Consider the following 16,236-nt stretch of genomic DNA (forward strand, 5'->3'; position numbering starts at 1 on the left):
TGAGGGGAACATGCCAGGGAAACCAGCTTTAGTTAATAATGAACAAATATATAGAATAGGGTAGTAGCACGCTGAGGATTTATGAAAAAAAAAGTCTGCCATGCCCCACTACAGAAATGCTAATCTTATAACAGAGATCACTATCACCTGATTTTCCCTGACGAATCAAGAACAAAAACTTGTCCATGTTTTTGTTTTGAATACAAGTCACACTAACAAGTTTAGAAGAACGAGACATCTGGTGACTCATGTGTTTATGCTATATTTATTCTTGGTAATCCAAGGCCAACTAATGATAAAGAAAGTCATATAAAGAAAATTTAATACCTTGTCTTGTTACGTCTAGATAGTACCACATAATACTGACGTACTACAATTCCCTTTAAGGGTGTCTTGATACTGCTGAAGGGCTCTTGACTCAAGGAAGTGAAGTTGCCTCCCCATTTTCAAGTTTTGCGCTTCCACAAGCGTATACTAGTACTACTACTACTATTAATTATAACCTTAACTTTTAAAGGGGTGGACCGGTAAGCCAACGGAAGGCCTTGGTTAGATGACGAAAAGCTCCAGCTGCGGAATATCATATGACTAAGACCCACGTTAGGAAACACTTGTCCTGTTTCCTGACAAACCTTAAACTAACCTAACCTACTACTACTATTAATAATAATGACATTAATAATACTAATACGAAAGCGATATTATAACTATTTTTTTTTCGCCCACTACTGACTGTAAATCACGGGATTAATAAAGACCCTGGCGGGCAAAACTTCTAAATATCATACCATTTTGTGTCAATCATATACATGTAGGTATATGATTGACAGGGGTCCTTCGCCAAATTCAGCTTCAACAACAAGAACATCAACTGGAACCAGATAAACTAGGTATATGATTGACAGGGGTCCTTCGCCAAATTCAGCTTCAACAACAAGAACATCAACTGGAACCAGATAAACTATGTCCGAAATAAAACATGTTGGGAAGATATCTTAAATGACATGGGCCCTAACCAGTGCCTTTAAAAGATCAACTTTCTAGTAGCTGAAGTATATTCAAGGCATATTTCCCTAAGAAAAAAAGAAAAGAAGTAAATTGGAAAGAGAGAAACGCTCCCTCTACAGGAGAAGGCGAAGGATCATTAAGCTCCTCAAGAATGCTAGATTTGAAACACGGAAGGAAGCGCTAACCAGGGAAGTGGAAAATACTGAGCTTAAGTTAAAGGACTCATACAGGATCCAGGAGAGACAAGAGGAGCTAAAAGCAATTAGTGAAATTGAAAGAAATTCAAAATATTTCCTTTCATTTGCCAGAAACAAAGAGCCTACACAGATGACAACATAAAAAAAAAAATGAGTGAGATACTGAAATCTTAATACGACTGTTCAGCGAGCCACTAATCAGTCTAAAGATAGACAATCCAAATAATTTTTTTTTCATGAGCCTCAAAACCCTGTAAATGTTTGCCAAATTTCTAACATAACCCTAACTCCACTAATTATTATTATAATCATCCATTTTGATTATAATCACCTAACCACTAAACTTTGAGAAAGTCATTGACAAAATGCCCATACACTCAGTCCCAGGCCTAGACTCGTGGAACTCTGTTCATTAAGAACTGCATGAGACCCCTCTCGCGGGCTGGGTGTGAGGAGTAGGGTGTGAGACCAATGCCTAGCAATGGTCTCTAGGCCTACTGAATTCCCCGTTTTTTGTCCTTAGGTTTTAAAATAAGGAGAAAGTTATGCATTAGTTTTTTTCCAAGGCCAAGACATTTTTTGTAAGATTTTTTTTTTACATCAAATGAAGCATTCGAATTCATACGCTTTAAATTGCAATGTTTTGGCTTCTGTTCTATGAAATTTATTTTTTTCTTTAAAATTCGTAATCTGTGAGACCGTCATCAAGACTAGGATAACAAGTGTAGTGTTTCAACATGGGCAAGGACACCCATGTTGCAAAGACTCCTGTGATATAATGGCCTCCGGGGGCCATGGGTAACAAAGGCAGGGCCACAGTACCAGGCCAGGGATGCGCGGCGGCACTGTTTGTACTAGCACAGTTAATACGTGAGAGATGGTGGCTAGTGGCATCCACTAACAGTCAACCACTGTCTCCGCGATTTTCGCTACCTCTCTCTCCCTCTCCCTTCTCTTCTCCCCTCTCCATTCCCCTCGTCCACCCCCAACCCCTCGCTACGGTCAGGCCACCCACAGCTACACCCTAAAACCTTTTGTATCCTAGAAGCCCCCCGCTACAACCCATCCCACCATAGTCAGCCACAAAAACCACTGTAATTCAACATACCGTAGAAGTAGTTGTTTACAATCCTCAATAACAATCCTAAGACTGCTAATTAACCCTCTGAAAGTTGGCAACACCTCAGGGGGAAGAGTGTTGCCGCCCAAGGGTCACTGAATTAACAAAGGCAGGATACAAAGGTATGTCAAAAACAAAGATCTTTGTCTTCCATCAATGAATGAAGTGCATTCACAGCTTATATTTTGAGTGTAACATACACACCAGCCTTTATCACACGTCTAGAGAGTTAGTTTTCGCAGCTGGGTAAATAATCAGCTGTAAATTCCCCAGTAAAACAAGCATATTAATGAATATATATATTTCGAATAAAACAAACATACAAAGTCACGTTAGTTGATTTCAAAAATATTAGCATGTGTTTTTTTGCAGCGTGGACGTCTCGTAAACACAAGCGAGAGAAAAATAAACAGTTACAAGTTAATTTTGGGTTATCCTAGGCAATTTACACATGTGTTACTATGTATGATAATTTGTGTAACTATTTATGTATACTTGTACCTAAATAAACTTAATTATTACGGTTTGATTGCTTTTTCTTGTACAGACGGCCGGGTTACCATCTGGAAAAGACCCGGGCTGGGACGGTACCGGCGAACCTACTACTTACTTGTATAGACTGAAACCTCGTCCATAAAATACGGGCTAAAGGAATAACTGGGAAAATGGGGAGATGGATCTTCAACTTCCTAACAAATCGAACACAAAGAGTAGTGGTCAACAGAGTTAAATCGGAGGCTGCCATAGTGAAGAGCTCTGTTCCACAAGGCACAGTACTCGCCCCCATCTTATTCCTTATCCTCATATCAGACATAAACAGAGATATACACCACAGCACCGTATCATCCTTTGCGGATGATACTAGGATCTGCATGAGGCTGTCATCTGCTGAGGACGCGGTTAACCTCCAAGAAGATATAAACAAAGTTTTCCAGTGGGCAACGGTAAACCAATATGATGTTCAATGAGGACAAATTCCAACTACTCCGTTATGGAAAACTGGAGGAGATAATAACTAGAACAGAGTATACTACTGACTCCGGCCATACAATAGAGCGGAAAAATAATGTAAGGGACCTGGGAGTAGTAATGTCTGAGGATCTCACTTTCAAGGATCACAACAGTGCCACGATCGCACGTGCAAAGAAAATGATAGGATGGATAATGAGAACTTTCAAAACGAGAGATGCCAAGCCCATGATGATCCTTTTCAAATCACTTGTTCTCTCTAGGCTGTAATACTGCTGTACATTAACATCTCCATTCAAAGCAGGTGAAATCGCAGATCTAGAGAGTGTACAGAGATCCTTTACTGCACGTATAAGTTCTGTCAAGCACCTTAACTACTGGGAACGCTTGGAAGCACTTGACTTGTACTCGTTGGAACGCAGGAGGGAGAGATATATCATAATCTACACTTGGAAAATCTTGGAAGGAATGGTCCCAAATCTGCACACAGAAATCACTCCCTACGAAAGTAAAAGACTGGGCAGGCGATGCAAAATGCCGCCAATAAAAAGTAGGGGTGCCATTCGTACACTAAGAGAAAACACCATAAGTGTCCGGGGCCCAAAACTGTTCAACAGCCTCCCATCAAGCATTAGGGGAATTGCCAATAAACCCCTGGCTGCCTTCAAGAGAGAGCTGGACAGATACCTAAAGTCAGTGCCGGATCAGCCGGGCTGTGGCTCGTACGTTGGACTGCGTGCGGCCAGCAGTAACAGCCTAGTTGATCAGGCCCTGATTCATCGGGAGGCCTGGTCATGGACCGGGCCGCGGGGGCGTTGATCCCCGGAATAACCTCCAGGTAACCTCCAGGTAGGTGCAAGTGAGAGGGACCCACAGCCTCGGAGTAGATAAAAAGCTTCAAGGATAAATACCGAGATTTCTTTTTGAAACTTTTCGAATATTCTATTTCATCTCCCACCCAATCTTTTAAGAAGAAAGGAGGAACACTGCAACAGGCCTGTTGGCCCACACTAGGCAGGTCCTTTACAATTCATCCCACTAACAAAACATTTGCCCAACCCAATTTTCAATGCTACCCAACAATTTTCAATGCTACCCTGGTTGCATATTTTATTATGAAAAAAATAGTACACAATTTCAAAGGATGTAGTGATGGTATAAGGATATGATTAGTATTACCAGGAGTTTACCTGAAGTCTCTTCTGGAGGTCACCACCACCGTGGCCCAGTCCCAGATTAAGCTGACCTGTTATTAGTGCTCGCCGCTCGCAGCCACAACCCGGCTGATCAGAATTTCTTTTGAGGAATCTGTAGAGTTCCCTCTTCAAGACAGGTGGGAGTAGGGGCCCGAGACTGTTCAACTGCCTCCCAGCATACATAAGGGGGATTACCAACAGACCCCTGGCAGTCTTCAAGCTGGCACTGGACAAGCACCTAAAGTCGGTTCCTGATCAGCCGGGCTGTGGCTCATACGTTGGTTTGCGTGCAGCCAGCAGCAACAGCCTGGTTGATCAGGCTCTGATCCACCAGGAGGCCTGGTCACAGACCGGGCCGAGGGGGCGTTGACCCCCGGAACTCTCTCCAGGTAAACTCCAGGAGTCTATTGATAATTTCCCTTATGCATGAAGGGACGGTCCGAGTCGTGGTTAACACTTAGGAGTTCATCGCTCCCTTGCTTATCACTGGAGGTGTCCTGCACTGTCTCTCAAGCCTCTTGTTTTCTTAATTAAATAGTAATTTCAGTGAGCATATTTGGGCCCAATCCCTCCAGTATCTTCCAAGTGTAGTTTATGATGCATGTTTATAACCTACGCTCTAAAAAGTGAAGTTCTAGGAACTTCAAGTATTCCCAGTATAATTTGTTTGTGCATTAAGGGGGGGGGGCTGTTAGAACACAGCAGTACTCCAACCTAGAAAGATTATAATTATGGGGGAGCGCTAAACCCGTAGGATTAAACAGCGCATGTGGGGGATGGAAGGTATTCAGGCTCAATTCAGGGAACTGGAGTACAGATCCAATTCCCTTGATCAAGAGCCCCTCACCAACGTCATGGAACCTCCATTGAGGGGACCCTTGAAAGAACGAGTGACCTGAAGAGTAGCATTAGCTTGGCTTCTTTTTCGGAGGTTCTAGTTATCCCACCTATTTTCTTCCAGCTGTGATAACACCGTTGTGCTCCTTGATCGTGAGATCATCTGACATTATCACTACAAGGTCTCTCACATTAGACTTACGTTCTATTGAGTAGTCAGTTTGTCTAGTACTCTGATATTTTTAATTTCCTTTATTCTTTCATGGCGTAATAACTGAAGTTTGTCCTCAGTGAACATATCGTTATCAGTATTCCACTGGAAATCTTGGTTTATATCAGCTTGGAGACTGTCTTTTATGGATGCCACTTTCATACAGATTCTAGTATGGTCTGCAAAGGATGATAGACAGGGACGTAAATCATAGCACTATGTCAGAAATGAGAATGCGGAAGTGAAGTGCGGGGAAGTACCGTGCCTTGGGGAACAGAACTTGGGGTTCTCTTTGTTAGGACGTCAAATACTCATCTGCTTCTTTCCCCAGTTATTCCTTTTGCACGCAGTTTGCGTAAAATTACCCCATGGTTCCATACTGACATACATACCTGGAGGGGTTTCGGGGTTCAACGCCCCCACGGCCCGGTCAGTGACCAGGCCTCGTGGTGGATCAGGGCCTGATCAACCAGGCTGTTACTGCTGGCCGAACTTAAACCGAGGTACGAGCCACAGCCCAACTGGTCAGGTACTGACTTTAGGTGCTTGTCCGGCGACTTCTTAAAAACAGCTAGGAGTCTATTGGTAATACCCCTTATGCTGGGAGGATGTCGAACAGTTTTGGGTTCCTGACACTTACCGAGTTGTCTCTTTGCGTACTCGTGGAGCCCCATCTTTTCACCGAGGCATATTGCATATGCCAAGTCTTTTGCTTTCGTAGAGAGTGGTTTTCGTGTGCAGATTTGGGACTAGTCCCTCTAGGATATTACAAGAGTATATTTATCTTTCTCGCTTGCGTTCCAGGAGCACAAATCAAGGTACTTCAACCGCTCCCAGTAATTTAAATGTTCTATCGTACTTAAACGTGTCGTGAAAGTTCTCTGTAAATTCTCAAGGTCTGCAATTTCGCCTGCCTTGAAAGAAGCCATAGTATACAACAACATTCCAGCCTAGTGAGAACAGGTAATTTGAAGAGAAACACTGGCTTGGTATCTTTAGTTTTGAAGGCTCTCATTATCCATCCTATCATGTTCCTAGCAGATGTGGTAGATATATTGTTGTGATCTTTGAAAGTGAAATTCTCTGATATTATCACTCGCAGGTCCTTCACATTAGTTTTTCGCTTGTTGTTTTGTCGACAGTTTCGTAAATATAGTATTCTTTGTGATGATGCATATACACAGAGGTGTGTCCCTCTCAGTGTATATAAGCTGAGTTTACCTTAAACCCTATACGTATTTTCCTTTTTAAATTATTCTTGACTGGTGGTGAACAGGTTACATCCAATGGCCCCCTTGAGTAGTCTATAGGCTTCAAACCAATTAATCAACGTCATGATAGGATTCAAACCCAATTAACCAACCACAAAACCATGGCATAAATACAATTCATTATCAGAATATCTATGAGTTTTAGGTACGCAATTCATCCGCCAAGTCAACCCGAGAACTCTCTGCCAACCCCAAAACTCGGGAACCAACTGCAAGAACGCAAAAGATCGTTGAGAGCAAATAGAACATAAGAGGAATTTTTGTTGACGGGTACCTTGATGCCGGTGAAGGGCTCTTGATCTAAGGAAGTGGAGCTACCCTTCCCCTTGAATCAAACCTGACAACCTTCCATTTACCGGGAGCTGTATGACTCCCTACGGATTTAGCGTTTCCTCGGGATAGTATTATTTTTTATCAATAATAATGGTAAAAATTTAAGATTTTGTGACAAAAAATTTCAGTGTAATAATGATTTTTAAGACTATCCCACAAATTCGATATCCACGAGGAAGCGCTAAACTTACAGGGGTCGTACACCGCCTGGGGAATGGGAGGCTATCAAGTTTAATCTGAGAAAGGAGAGGGTGGATCAAATTCCTTGGATCAAGATCGACCCACCCACCCCTTTGAAGGGCTCAAGAAATGCATGCACTATAACCAGATAACCCATAATTAGGTCTAGGCTAATTACAAGCCTAGCAATTAGAGTTTCATGCTAATTTAGCTGCAGTTACTGACATTCCATGTAGCTGAAGGAGTATATGATACTAACTTATTTTTCAAGTGTACGTTAACGAGTCTGAAATGTTAATGGAGAGTAAAGATTTTTTTTGTTTCCATTTAACGAACGTAACTCTTGGTATATCCTGGTCTGGTATTTGATTATCATGGTTAAAATTATTACATTTTGGTTTAAAACGAGATAATCGTAGCTTAAAACGTGGTTAACTTCGTCTAAAACGAGCTCACCCGCTCTAAAACATTATTATCTCTGTTACCTAATTTTCTAGGGTGTCTTGTTTGTTTTTTCTTCCAAGGCTTTAGTTTGCAACTTGTGATAGTCTCGTATGATCCGCTCTTAATTTTCAAGCTGTAACTAGGGAGTGGTTCATGCAGCTATTGCCATGTGCAGGCGCCCTGTCAATTCTATATAGCCCATTTCCGGATTAGGTCTGTATAACTTAAGAATGCCTCTTCTGATAGACTTCAAACTTTCAACACGTGTATCCTGCTCAAAAGGTTGGAATATTTATTAGAGTGCATGAGGCCAACTTATCAATTTTATTTTTGTATAGCATTATTGAAGAAATAACTTGAATAAGCCTCTTCTGAACGACTTCAATATTTAAATGACTCATAGAGAATAATACCCAACAAGTTTAGGATTTACAAATGCAAATTTGCCAGTTAATTAAACCGAGAATCGTTGAATTCTAAGTAATAATGAAGAATGCCTCTTGTGGCTGGTTTCAAATTTTTAGCAATGGTGAATTTTATTCAAAGAAAGGCTGACACCGATTTGTGGCTGCTTAAGTGCCTACTCTCCCAAAGTTATTTAAAAATGGCTTCCATGGAATAACTGAGGACTAAATCGCCTTCCTGAATTCAAGCCACTAACTCTCTTGTATCTTAACTAGATATTTTTTCTATAGATCATGGGCTGTATGGGTGCCAGTTTAACAAGTGTATTGAAGACATTTATAAAATCTAAAGTGCTGATTTTCATGTAATCTGTGAATGCTTAATCCGATTGGTTTCAAGCCTTCAATGTTGATGTATCTTACAGGAATCTCTGGATTGTGAGTGGTCTGTTTAGGTGGTAATTTTCCAAAATTTGACTACAATCCTGGAGTAGAAAAACTCTGAACTCATCAAAGGTATAAGGGTAAATCCCTCAGCTGACCATCAAATAATGTCAAAGTTGTTTTAAACTTTTAGCAGAGATATGTTTCTCTCGAGGAAGTTTCACACTGATTTTATACCGTGAAAATTTTAATTTAATAGTCTAATTTTATAAAGCAAATTTGTTTCCATGGAATAAAAGAATTTTGATTGGTTTCAAACACTGGTGTATTCTACAAAAAATTTTAGAATAATTTTAGAATAAAATTTACCAATTTTATTGAAATTTGGGAAGCTGAAACACTGATTTTGATGCGATAATTTGAGAATGGCTCATCCGATCGGCTTCAAATCTTCAATGCGATAGCTTGATAATGCGACTTCTAAGCAGCTCTGGTGCCGGTGCATTTTGAGATATTGATATCTCTGATAACTACAGAATGCATCTTCTGACTAACTTTAAACTGTTACAGTAGTCATGTCTAAGTTAAGGCTTGAACTGGCTTTAAGAGCATTATTTTTTAAGATGTCAAGTGACATCCTGGCTTTAGAAACATTCTTACAGCTATCAACAGACATCCTGGCTTTAGGAAGATCATTCTTACAGATGTCAACAGACATCCTATCCTGACTTTGTGAACATTATTCTTACAGTTGTTAGGAGGCACCCTAGCTTAATATCATTCTTACAGCTACCAGGAGATATCATAGCTTAAGAAAATTATTCTTACATTTGTCAGGAGACATCCTGACACGTTTAAGAACACCATCATCCCTTAAAGTTGTCAGGAAACATGCTTCTCATGCCGTATATCAACACAAGTACAGCAGAGGGACTGGCCGCCTGTCTTCTCGTGTGGCGCCAATAAATAACCGCTGCTTAATGTCCACCCGCCCTCCCAGCCTCTCCCTACTAGGCTGCCTTCATACTAATATTACTCTTGTTACGACTTTATTATAGTATCCATATGTTCTAGCCCTATAGCGGTGATTATGGAGTGGGGTACAGGGTGCTATGACCTATTATATATAAATTTAATAGGGGGAAGGGTGGTATGAACTATTACGCAATACAGTCGCAAATAATTTCAACAATGCAGAACAAGCCACATGGAGATGGAAATCTTTAGCTCGAGATTTTCATCCCTATGTGGTTTGTTCTGCAATGTCCTATTATATATAAATTTAACAAATTGTGGTTACGCTTATTATGCCCAACGGTCCCTTCAACGGGCCTGTTATGTGACCTATGCCAGCCGATCAATACACCTCAGAACGTGACCCAAACATGGTAATCAGTACAACTTACAGCCGTCAGGTGACCCCAGCTAGCCAATCAGGATATTCTAGAACTCTCAAGTGATCTCTAGCCAACCAAAGAGGCTTAGCTTTCACCCCCTCAAGGAAGGTTCCTTGATGCTGGTGAGGGGCTCTTGATCTAGGGAATTGGATCTGTGCTCCAGTTCCCTGAATTAAACCTGAATGCCTTCCACATCCCCCCACAGGCGCTGTATAATCCTATGGGTTTCGCGCTCCCCCTGGATTATAATAATAATAATTAGCTTTCACCTAACATGCAAAAGCAAAACAATCCTCAGTACTCACGTCATCTCAACATGTCAAACGGTACACAGCTAAGATTGGCATGGTATCAACCAGACAATCGGTATAGTTCAGATTATCTAAACCATCAGTGAGGACAACTCGAGGTTAGTCACGCTATCAGGGAATCCTCAAAACTGTCAAGAGCAATCAGGAACAGGCCAGAATTGTCAGGTGATGTCACCTAGCCAACCAGAACAGCAAAAAATGATGCTGGCTGCATAATGGACAAACAATCTCGTGGTGGTGGTGGGTTATTCTTGTCAATAAAAATCTCATTGAAGCGGGTCTCGGGTCAACTTAGCTTCATGTTACATTAATTTTTGTACGAGTCGCGTCCTCAATATCGCTTGGTCCACTATAACAATTTTTATTTCTACATGTACAAGGTATACAGGCCTAGCTGACATCAATAACATACTACTATATGGAAAGCCCTTTGTTGTGCAGAGCATTTCAGCCAAATCAGGTCAGTTTTGTCCCATGATGCGACCCACACCAGTCGACTAACAGCTAGGTACCTATATACTGATAGATGAACATGGACAGCAGGTGCCTTAAGGAAACACCACCTAACGTTTCCCGTCGTACCGGGGATCGATCCCCGGACCTCGGTGTGCGAACTGTGTACGCTAGCGGTCGAGCTACAGGACACCTTTCTTTTAGGCCAACACGAGTAAGCGCCGTTAAGAGAACTGCACACACGTCTCGCCCCAGCCCAAGATAGAACCCGGGCCTTTGATTGTAATCATTTATTTTAAATATACCTAAACATCACAATGAGGGGGTAAATCCACATTTCCCGCATATTAAACGTGAAATGCATTTTAAGTTTCTAGGTTACATACACCAGGTCTCTCAGTGTGTATACGCAGTTTAATATCAATTTGAAAGATTAAACTATCAGTAACTGGTGGAAAACAGGTTACTTGCAGCCTTAATTACCCTCGAGAAGCCGATAGGTTACAAATAAAAACATTCGTACTCTTAACAAAAGGTGAAGACTGAGTTACTGACAAGGTGTATAGGAAAGATATTAAATACTCACTGGTGTGACGACAGCAGGCTGGCTTCCTGTGTGTCACCACAGAGCTTACTGCTGTAAGTGTGCTCCTTGCTGTAGCCAACCCAACACTGACTACTTGTCTGGGTTGTCCTACCCACCACCACCACCTCGCTCTTCCCTCATCCTCCTCTTCATTCTTCCCTCATACTCCTTCTCTCCTCCTCTTCCGGCTCCCTCACCTCCTGGTCTCCTTCCCCAGGGACATAAAAACTGGGGGTAAGAGGCACAAGGGTGAGGGTGTTCCTGCGTGGTACTCTTGAGTGTCTTCCTGTGTTGTGACCGCAGTCATGACCACCACATATGCAGGATATAACAGTAGCAGCAACAGCATTAATAAACAAAGTTGTCACACAGAGAAGGCATTGGGCTACACGATGCTTTCATAAAAGTTTTGAAACTGGAGACCCATTGGTTAATAGAAAGTCAATATGATGATCGTCACCCCAGATGACACCAGTAACCCAAACACAAACACATCCATCCACACGCGCATAGTAACGACCAGCGAAAATTCGAGGTCAAGAGCTGTGAATCGACCCCTGCAACCACAATTAGGTGAGTACACACACACATACACACCCACACTCTCACACACTCATATACACACCCACACATCACTTACGAGAGGCCCCTTGGAGCTAGCGATCATGTGGTTCTGAGTTTTGACTATATAGTAGAGTTACAAGTGGAGAAGGTAACAGGAACTGAAGGGGACAGGCCAAACTATAAAAGGGGGGACTACACAGGTATGAGAAACTTCCTGCAGGAGGTTCAGTGGGACAGAGAAATGGTAGGAAAATCAGTAAACGAGATGATGGAATATGTGGCAACAAAGTGCAAGGAGGCAGAGGAAAGTTTTGTTCCCAAGGGAAACAGAAATAATAGGAAGACCAAAACGAGTCCTTGGTTTACCCGAAGGTGTAGGGAGGCAAACACTAAGTGCAACAGAGAATGGAAAAGGTACAGGAGGCATAGGACCCAGGAAAACAAGGAGATTAGTAGAAGAGCCAGAAACGAGTATGCACAGATAAGGAGGGAGGCCCAGCGACAGTATGAAAACGACATAGCATCGAAAGTCAAATCTGACCCGAAACTGCTGTATAGCCACATTAGGAGGAAGACAACAGTCAAGGACCAGGTGATAAGGCTGAGGAAAGAAGGTGGAGAACTCACAAGAAACGATCAAGAGGTATGTGAGGAGCTCAACACGAGATTTAAGGAAGTATTTACAGTAGAGACAGGAAGGACTCTGGGGGGACAGACCAGATGGGGACACCAGCAAGGAATACACCAACAAGTGTTGGACGACATACATACAGATGAGGAGGAGGTGAAGAAACTGCTAAGGGACATCGATACCTCAAAGGCAATGGGACCGGACAACATCTCCCCGTGGGTCCTTAGAGAGGGAGCAGATATGTTGTGCGTGCCACTTACCACAATCTTCAACACATCCCTGGAAACTGGGCAACTACCTGAGGTATGGAAGACGGCAAATGTAGTTCCCATTTTTAAAAAAAGGAGACAGAAAAGAGGCACTAAACTATAGACCTGTGTCATTGACGTGGATAGTATCCAAAATTATGGAGAAGATTATTAGGAGGAGAGTGGTGGAGCACCTGGAACGGAACAGGAGTATAAATGCCAACCAGCACGGATTCACGGAAGGCAAATCCTGTGTCACAAACCTTCTGGAGTTTTATGATAAAATAACAGAAGTAAGACAAGAGAGAGAGGGGTGGGTTGATTGCATCTTCTTGGACTGCAAGAAGGCCTTTGACACAGTTCCTCACAAGAGATTAGTGCAGAAGCTAGAGCATCAGGCGCATATAACAGGAAGGGCACTGCAATGGATCAGAGAATACCTGACAGGGAGACAACAACGAGTCATGGTACGTAATGATGTATCACAGTGGGCACCTGTGACGAGCGGGGTCCCACAGGGGTCGGTCCTAGGACCAGTGCTATTTTTGGTATATGTGAACGACATGACGGAAGGGTTAGACTCAGAAGTGTCCCTGTTTGCAGATGATGTGAAGTTAATGAGGAGAATTAAATCTGATGAGGACCAGGCAAGACTTCAAAGAGACCTGGACAGACTGGACACCTGGTCCAGCAAATGGCTTCTCGAATTTAATCCTGCCAAATGCAAAGTCATGAAGATAGGGGAAGGGCACAGAAGACCACAGACAGAGTATAGGCTAGGTGGCCAAAGACTGCAAACCTCACTCAAGGAGAAAGATCTTGGGGTGAGTATAACACCGAGCATGTCTCCGGAAGCACACATCAATCAGATAACTGCTGCAGCATATGGGCGCCTGGCAAACCTGAGAACAGCATTCCGATACCTTAGTAAGGAATCATTCAAGACACTGTACACCGTGTATGTCAGGCCCATAGTGGAGTATGCAGCACCTGTTTGGAACCCGCACTTGATAAAGCACGTCAAGAAACTAGAGAAAGTACAAAGGTTTGCGACAAGGTTAGTTCCAGAGCTAAGGGGAATGTCCTATGAAGAAAGATTAAGGGAAATCGGCCTGACGACACTGGAGGACAGGAGGGTCAGGGGAGACATGATAACGACATATAAAATACTGCGTGGAATAGACAAGGTGGACAAAGACAGGATGTTCCAGGGAGGGGACACAGAAACAAGAGGCCACAATTGGAAGTTGAAGACACAAATGAGTCAGAGATAGTAGGAAGTATTTCTTCAGTCATAGGGTTGTAAGGCAGTGGAATAGCCTAGAAAATGACGTAGTGGAGGCAGGAACCATACACAGTTTTAAGACGAGGTTTGATAAAGTTCATGGAGCGGGGAGAGAGAGGGCCTAGTAGCAACCGGTGAAGAGGCGGGGCCAGGAGCTAGGACTCGACCCCTGCAACCACAAATAGGCAAATAGGCGAGTACACACATATACACACCAACACAGGGAGAGTGACCTAGTAGCGACCAGTGAAGAGGCGGGGCCAGGAGCTTGGACTCGATCCCTGCAACCTCAACTATGTGAGTACACACACACCCACACAACCTCAACTAGGTGAGTACACATATACACTCACACATACACACACATACACACACACACACACACACACACACACTATGAATCGACCCCTGCAACCGCAATTAGGCGAGTGCACACAGTGGACCTAGTAGCGACCAGTGAAGAGGCAGGGCCAGAAGCTATGAATCAACCCTTGCAACCACAAATAGCTATGAATCAACCCTTGTAAGCACACACAAGCTAAGACTCGGCCCCTGCAATCACAAATGAATACACATAGTGAAGAGGCGGGGCCAGGAGCTGTGAATCGACCCCTGCAACCACAACTAGGTGAGTACAAGACTCACCGTCAACTCTCCGTCCCAGCAAAACGTGAAAGATAAGAGACAGTGTAATATACACACAGTATCACAAACAAAAGCGGTGCATTTCCTCTACAGTAATACTGAAATATTGATTAGTATTTGTATTCGAACAACATATGAAATAGCCACTACAAGCGTTTTAACATTGCTTTATAAAAAAAATCCGAAAATGTCAATCATAAACCAAAAAGTTAAGAGTTAATATAAAAAATGCAAACTAAATAATCATCCAGTAGTTACAAGTTCATTTTTAAGGCTGCCCGAAATGCTCTGCATAAGCTTTTTATAGTGTGCCAATAATGTCAACTAATCCTGTAGAAAATACTGTATATATTTTCCAGAAATTCAGTATTTATATGTATATAGATGGCCATACTGTATTTAATAATATTTATGTCATAGAAAACGGAGAGCCTGCGTCGGAGAAGGAGACTCGCCATCTTGGTTTTGAATTGGATACAACGTTAATATAATGGGAAGAATTTTTCGTGCTCTAGAGGTTAAAATTGTGTTGACATCTCTCAAATAGGAGGCGAAATTGGTGGATGTGCATTCCTGCATAACTTGAGATATCAGACGACTGGACAAGACAGCTCCAGGAACCTCAGATAAGCTCTCTAGATTTGTGTGTAATTCTGGCCAGCATTATTTTCATAGATTTAGTTAGAGTGAGGTTTTCTGAGTATGATACAACTTAATATCCAGTCAAATTGGTGAGTGATATTAAGATATATTTTCCTTCTGTTATGTATACGTGAATTTATATATAATCATTTTTTAATATACAGTCCACAAATTTGTATATTTACCAGTATTCCTGGTGTATGTATATTTCATTTAATTAATAGGTCCAGAGCAACTTGTGGTTATGACAGTGGTAGGTATCGAAGGGGGACATTTTTTGCGACCTAGGTGTCCCAAATTCCTACTTGTCTATGTAACATTGATAAATAATAATTATCTTTGTTATCATTTACTGTTATGTACATAATTAGTTACATTCAGATAAATGCAATTTTCCACAAATCCTATATCAATTGTATAATGTACTTTTTAAAAATATAATGATAATTATAATATTAAATAAAGGACAACAGCGGAGGAGCATCCACATATTATAGCTGTTGCCTGCCACCAGAGGTTGTTAGGCGAGACTGTCTAAAAAGTCACAATACTGTGGCAGTAGCAGTACACAAATATCCGATTGAAACGTCATCATAAGCTTCAGTCTACTACCCGTGAACGGTTTCTAGGGCTCTTCCAGGCCCCGCAGCCCGGCCTGAGGCCAGGCTTCCTTGTTGACCGCCTGGTTAACCAGTCTGCTTAAGTGCGTATTATTTGTGTATTGTGTCGTTACACGAGGTTGTTGCTTCTCTCACCATCGGTCGTTAGAATCAAGCTGCAGTCTCCACCACTAGAGGTTACTAAAATTGTAGCCTGTCATCAGTGGCTGTTAAGACTGCTTATAACTTTCATATTGCAGAAATATGCCTGGCCATTAGGAAACTTGTGTAATGAATTTGGTGACGCTTCGTTTACTCATT

The 16,236-nt window shown here is 42.2% G+C and overlaps 1 protein-coding gene across 2 annotated transcripts in view; it reads right to left on the reverse strand.

The window, feature by feature from the left end:
• The window catches only part of LOC128704093 (uncharacterized), a 68,260-nt gene that overhangs the window by 37,469 nt on the left and 14,555 nt on the right, over nucleotides 1–16,236 (reverse strand). The window contains exon 1 of one of the 2 annotated variants that reach the window (XM_053799114.2): nucleotides 11,302–11,457. The exons of the other annotated variant lie outside the window; for it this stretch is intronic. The gene's annotated coding sequence lies outside the window, so the exon portion shown is untranslated. Of the gene's footprint in view, nucleotides 1–11,301; nucleotides 11,458–16,236 lie in introns of those variants that run through there. 2 annotated transcript variants of the gene reach the window in all.

This window comes from Cherax quadricarinatus, chromosome 66 (genome assembly GCF_038502225.1).
Source record: "Cherax quadricarinatus isolate ZL_2023a chromosome 66, ASM3850222v1, whole genome shotgun sequence".
NCBI classification, from domain to species: domain Eukaryota; kingdom Metazoa; phylum Arthropoda; class Malacostraca; order Decapoda; family Parastacidae; genus Cherax; species Cherax quadricarinatus.